The 7,139-nt window shown below is 38.6% G+C and overlaps 1 protein-coding gene across 1 annotated transcript in view; it reads right to left on the reverse strand.

Annotated features, from left to right (window-relative positions):
- The window catches only part of LOC107731554 (transcriptional repressor p66-beta-like), a 45,845-nt gene extending 39,467 nt beyond the window's left edge, over positions 1-6,378 (reverse strand). Inside the window, exon 1 of the mRNA XM_016542671.1 lies at positions 5,814-6,378. The gene's annotated coding sequence lies outside the window, so the exon portion shown is untranslated. The remainder of the gene's footprint in view (positions 1-5,813) is intronic.
- Positions 6,379-7,139: the final 761 nt, after the last annotated feature.

Here is a 7,139-nt window from a genome sequence, read left to right on the forward strand (position 1 = left end):
GAGCTGCTGGATTCATGAATATTAATCAGGTTGTGTGCGTTCGCTCGAACTGATTTGCTGAAATCTAAACAGGGACGATAATAGGTGAGCACCAGCCAATGAGATTGTCGTTTGCGCATTAGTTCCGCCCACTACCGGAGAAAGCGGTAGTTCTTGAAAGCTGAAGAATTCCAAAGGAACTCTGTTATTTTTACAGGAAAATACAACAATGTATATCGTTTACATGTAGCGCATCAATTCTGCATGTTATGCAAGACTCTCTCGCTCTCTCTCTCTCTCTCACTTTGCAAATACACAAACACAGGTGCGCTGCGCATCCGTTCAGATGAACTGAAAAATATCACAGATCGCTTGACGGAGAGTGAAACTCTGAAGCGCTCAGTCAGAGTGTTTGGCGAATGAAAATATATCTGTGCTAAACTTATACTCAGCCTCCAACTCACACACTGGCGAGTAAAATCTAAGAATTTATTAGCCATTGGCTAATATTAGACATCATTTAGTCGCCCAGAGTGAAGATTTAGTCGCATATGCGAGTGATTTACTCGCAATGTAGAGGGTTGTTATTATAGTGTATACAAAACTTATTTTTCAGCTTTTATTAAATTTCAATTTTAGGAAAGCACATCAACTTAACTTTATTTCAGTTACCTCAGTTACTTCAGTCAACATTTCTAATTTTCACACATATAATATTTATAATTTATTTCAGCTGTGCTTTAATGAATGAAAACAATGTTTAATAGTTTTAAATGATGATAACAACACTATCCGTTCTAAATGACTTTCTTTCTTCTGCGGAACACAAAAGGAGATTTGAAGAATCATTTTGAGAGTCAATGGGGTCCAATGTTGTTTTGGACCCTACTGACTTTCATTGTGTGGACAAAAACATTTGAAAATATCTCTAAAATATATATTTTTTGTGTTCTGCAGAAACAAAGAAAGTCACACAGGTTTAGAATGACATGAGGGTGCGTAAATGATGAGAGAACGTTCATTTTTGAGTTAACGATCCCTTAACCCTTTCTAAAACACTTCCTACTGTATACTACTGAACACTGACACAGATTGGTATCAGGCCCTAAAACAGTTTGACATACTTTTCTTTTTATTTGTACTTCTTTCACTGGTCTAGATTTATCACTTCACATTCATTAACATCATCCATATCAATTAGTAGCATGTACAAGCAACTGACAAGACTTCTCACCCTCAAAGGATTTTCGCTTGGGAACATTTTTAAATAAATGTAATGTTTCTGATTAAGGGGTAATTATCCTGATTTCTTTCTTTTCAAAACATTCAGGCATTCAGGTCTCAATTTTACATAACTATGGGTCATGAAATGAGCACTGATTTTGAGTAGGTATCAATCAGACCTTCTCATATAGTCAATGAAAACGGAAGACTTGATATACAGACTGACTTATCAAAGACAAACAACAAATAACTAGTATGAACACCAATTGATTACAAATTTAGCTATAAGGAAGCGCGTGGAAACTTTAGTTCAAATACTGAATTAAAAAAAGAATATGGCTAAATGATAAACTGCAGTGAACATCAATTTTTAAAAACTTATCCCTGTGACTAAACCTCAAAATGCAAATAAGAGTACAATCAAAAACATTCCTGAGTAGGCCTATATGACAGACTTAATTTCTCTAAGATGTCAATGGGAAGGTCTGAGGTAATGATGTTGTCCATTACACTGTTTTATAAAGCCAAAAGACATGTGATCATATTGTTTCCTAGACCAATAAGCCTTATCTGGAGAAAGGGCGAGCAGCAGCCCCTAGCTTACCCAAGAGCCAATGAATCAAACTCTTTTGGACCTGACAGTTCAGTCCTGAGGGTCTTTTTTAAACCCACTATCACACAAAACCAAAAAACTACTGGACGTGAACATTTCTCTCTCATTCTAACCGGCTTTAAAACAACGCTAACGACACTGAAGGTGCGTTGAAGGGTAGGAGACCAATGGGAGGGCATCTGAGTGTCAATGCCCCGTTCTGGGCTCTCAGGATTGTCGCAGTGAGGGTTCGTTTTACAAAACTAGCACAACTTGGGTCCACATCATCATATTGCACTACCATAAATCTCATGGTGCATGTTTACAGAGCAAGCCGCTTTGTTGTGTCTACTCAATACATTTGCCAAAGGGGCACTGCTAATTCTAAACACTACCTTTTCTGACCATTCAGCAGTCCTGAAACCCAGCCAAGTCAAGTACTCTTTCTGATCCAAGAGTCAATATCCAGTTCTAAATGTGACTTCCCTCTCAAATGTCTTCTTCAATGGCATGGTCTCGTCTTCTAGATGAACCCATGATTGAATCGAGGTTGAGTTAAGTGCTAAGTCCAAATATGATCTAACGCAGAATCACCTGTCCTGAATATAGTCTTTAGATTGTGAATAGTAATTCTGCACTTATAAATGCTTATAAAAAGCAATAGTTCACCCAAAAATTAAATTCTGCCATCATTTACCCAGCCTCGTGACTTTTATTCTTATAGAGAACACAAAAGATGATATTTTAAAGAAGGTTAATGTTGCTTTGGACCCCATTGACTCATTAAAAAATAAAAACAATTTTTGCAATTCAAAGAAGAAAATCATACAGATTTTTGGGTAATCAAATGAAAGAATTTGATTTTTTTGGGTGAACTATCTATAGCACACAGCACAAGGCTTAAGCAATGAATCACAAACCACTTAAAAATATGCATTAGGCTTATATTTATACTGAAAATCCATGCATTCAGCATGGGAATGCCAATGTTGCGTTAAAGCACCAGTACTAACATGAGATCTGGTGTGAAGCAAGTCTAGGTAGAACAGGTACTTGAATAGGTACCTCTAAACCATGACAGATCTATGATGAAATCTACATTGATAACTTGAGCTTAGAGTCTTTGCTCATCTCAGTGTACTCCATCTTATCACCTCGCACCGCACTTCACAGGTTTTGTGGGCTTAACAAAACCAGACAGTTACTAGCAATAAGGTGCTCATGCACCATGGAAATTAAAGAGAACAAACTGCAAAAAATCCTTTCACAGGCGATGGCCATAAGCTCGGGTGCACCGACTAAAGTGATGAATAGCCCCCCCCCCCCCCCCCCGGGGGAGGAGGGGGAACAGTCCACACAAAATGCCTTTGAGCAAAACAGTCAATAAGAACATTGTTTGGACCCCTCTTGAGGATGTAATACTAGTGGGGCGGCCCTCACAGTATGCAGCAGCCTTTTTCAAAATTAGCAGAAAACACTCCAATTGGCTCTTATTAGATGTGCTAGTTGCTAAAAAATATTTTTTATTCACAGTTCTGTTGTTTACACAGATTACTTAAACCAGACATTAGTATGATTTCACCAGGGTAATTCCTAGAGAAGTACATGTTCAGTGACTTCTATGTAGACCTTTTTCTCCACACAAGAGAACGTATAAATGACTTTAATAACAGTGGGTGGAGAGCTTTTTCTCTGTGACTTGTCAAAGTGGGAAACTTTTATATGCTATAAAAATATCTAGGAGTACATAAGTCTGTTAGTTTCTTAAATAATTCCTTGAACTTAAAAGGTGCAGTCAGTAAGTTTGTGTTTACATTCAGCTGGCTCCTATTCAGTGGTTTTAAACTTCATCCTGACATTTATTTGCGTAGATGTATGACAGTCATACCTAAGCTGTTGGTTTTTCTTTTATTTTGTTCGTTTTTGTGTCTTTCTCCGTCTCATACTACATACATCCATATAATAGCCACATTGAATTCAAACTCATTCTGTTTGTTGTGACTATTAGTAGCGGTAGAAGTAACTCTGTCACTTCTGCAGAAGCCTTAGTTCCAGAAGTATTTTTCCTATTGGGATTTTTAAAGCCTTTGTTAAAAAGTTATAAGCCATGAACCAAACCAACTAGCTACAAGGTGAATTAAGACATCACTTTGAGATGAAGAAAAATATCATTAGAAAACCAGACAAAAAGTCTGCGCACTTAACAACTTTGAATGAGGGAAAGGAATACAATTCCATGAAGCACAGCAAATGACAATAAAAAAATATATATAGATATCTGGTCAAATAAACTATTGATGTGAAACTATTTTGTGTATATAGAAACAACATATTCTACATTTATTGCAAAATATATATGTGTGTGTGTGTGTGTGTGTATATATATACACACACATAAACACACACAGAAATATTTAGGTAGCTTGAAAGCTCAGACAGTGGGTGGGTGCTAAACAGTTATTTTGATGTGATTTGCTTGATTTGACTGATTAGTGGAGATTTCTTTGCAGAATGAAGGGTAATGTAGTTTCCACCTGGAATTCCACTGTCAAACATGATTATTTAACAAAAGTTGAAATAACTGATGGGAAAAGCAACTATCGATTACCAACCTTGTAGTTCATGTTAGGTCTGTCTTTAAATGTGTACAAGTTACAGTTAAAAATCAATTCTCCTATGGAGAAAATAAAAGGAATTTTTACTTTTGGAACCGACAGTGCACTCTATTGCATGACACGGCAGGTCATGTGATCTCAACATGGCAGCACCCATGAGCAGGCGACCCACTTGATGTAGTGCAGTTAATTTCTTTATATGTGAAACTTTTTTTTTTTTTTTAATTAGCAAAAATTACTGAGTGCAATTTTTAAAAACTTTGGGATGATAGCAAAATAAGAATTTGCCCATATCGTGGAATTATCTGCTCCTTAAAATGAAAAAAAAAAAAACTGTCTCCACAAACAAACTAACGTAAATTACTGTCATATAGCTACTAAATGCATATGAAAAATTCTTGAGGGGTCAAACTCTGCAAATCAGACTGCTAGAGTTAGCCTCTGACTATATAAAGCCTATAATGTAAACCCAGTCTCCCTTTGGACGTGTCTGCAGAGAACGGCTAACAGAAAGCACATATCATTGATCAGAGTTTCTTTCTAAACGTCATCTCCCCCCGATTATCAGTGACTCCCTGCTGGCTTCGATCAATACCTGCATTCACGCTGGAATTAGATTTCACTCTTACGTCTGTCAAGTGTTGGGCAGCCATTTGCGTGCATATGGAGCAAGTTGAGAGAACGTCCTCACTTACGTAAATGGCTGATGCATTTTCGACATCTTTTTTTTTTCTAATTGTACAGGCTCACCGTACAATCCGTGTGCCCTCGGCACTCTAGAGAGAATACCCGCTCCCCTCAACAGCCCCAAAACACTCACAAAACAGCCCGTTTGAGCTGATATCGTTGGAATAGGAGCGTTAGATTTATTTTGATGGCGTTGCATGTGTGTATATGTTGGGCTTTTTCATTGTGTCTGAGCTGCTACTGCACTACTGTAGACACAGCCGGGAGGACGCGAGGCTTTCTCCGCCAATCTGGGTTAACCCCTAGAGACACCAGATGAAACAATGAAAGCCGTTTCACGCATATAAAATGCTGCTTTGGCCAGTAAACTTGTCAAAGTTGCCTGCTAAATATGACGGGCTTTTCGCGGAATCGCTCTTGAAATAGCCGCTCGATGTGCGATACGCCACGGCGCAATCCCGAGCTCATTTTAATAGTATTAGCCAACCACTTTGAACTGCTGCGTGTTAGAAGCGCTTTGCTTTCCACGCAAAATCCGCTATGCTATTGTCTGGCTGCTCAGCAGACTTCCTCAAATCCCCTTTTAACCGTTTAGCCCATTCATTTACACCAAATGACGGCTGAATCGCAAGCGGATGCGATTAAAACCATCTCGCTTCCAAATTCCCCTATTCGATCCGATACCGGCTAGGCCGCGCGTGAATCCTCGGACTCACCTGACTCGCCTTTACCCTTCAGGTTCCTCTGGCTCCGGGTTCACTCTCCGATCCTGAAGCGCTGCTGTAGCTCTTCACGACCAGTCCCCGGCACCGGCAGGCAACACAAAAGCGCTGATTGGGCCTCGGCGAGCGCTCATCCCCTTGGTCTCTGCCCAGACAGACGGGTTATTGGTCGGCGGCTGTGTTGGAGACGCGCCCCTATTAAGGTGTATGTTGTTGTCTGTGTCTGGAGGGGAGGGGACAAGAAGCTCTAAAATGATGGGAACTAAATGGGTTGTTATGCGCGTCGTGTCGGCAGCACAAGGCGAGCTTACTACACTGACAGATAAATTGTGGACAGCCATATTAACTCCGTCTTTTTTCCGATCGACCGGAGCATTTTGAGGAACATTGTGGTGTGAAACCGCCGCGATTCCACAGAACATTTGGACATTCTTCCAGCCGTTTCCAAAACTTGCAGACGAACAAAACATACTGTACTTTTCCGCCGTTATCAGTTTTGGAAGGTTGATTTTAGGCCGCATATGTGGATTGGAGTGATTCGCACGAAATTTGATTTGCCATTGTCTGAAGCACCAAGGGTTAGAAAATAATTTTTCATTGTAATGAAACCATGCTTATTGTTCATATCTGGATTATGTTGAAGGGACTCAAATATATGAGCATGCTTTATTTCTACTCTAATGCAGATATAAATAATAATCAATTTAAAAACGAATTTATAATTTCTAATGTCTATTACAATGCAGATTGGTTCTGTTCATAATAATACAATTATACATATGAATTTGATTTAAGATATTGCAAGAAAACGAAATACATTTTATGCAAAATCATTTTATCATTCGTTGTTTTGATATGTAAACCAGGGGCAAGCAAGTGCATTTTTACTTAAAATGATGTAAAATTATTTTAACATGACATTCAGAATATGATCATAACTTGTGCTAAAAGGGGGGGGGGGAAGGAAAAACTCTCCACACAAAAGCTGCTGTCATCAAGATACTAAATGCATGTGATTTTTTTTTAAATCATTAAAAAGAGACTGCCATTGTCCAATTAATAATAGTAATAATTATACATGGATATATATATGTGTGTGTGTGTGTGTGTGTGTGTGTGTGTGATAAGTATAAGTATTGAAACCATTTAAGTTCAAAATGGCAAAGAAAGAATCAATAATAATAAGTCCTTCAGAGTCTGTCCCGTGCTCATGGGTATAGGTTTTTTTTTACAGTGTCACACCATCCACAACTTGTTGGCTTGTTTCCAGAAAGACGAGTTAAATGTCAATGCAATGCAATAGCAATGCCATCCTACTTG

Source organism: Sinocyclocheilus rhinocerous, unplaced genomic scaffold, assembly GCF_001515625.1.
Source record: "Sinocyclocheilus rhinocerous isolate Xijiao unplaced genomic scaffold, SAMN03320098_v1.1 scaffold193, whole genome shotgun sequence".
In the NCBI taxonomy this organism is placed as follows: Eukaryota; Metazoa; Chordata; class Actinopteri; order Cypriniformes; family Cyprinidae; genus Sinocyclocheilus; species Sinocyclocheilus rhinocerous.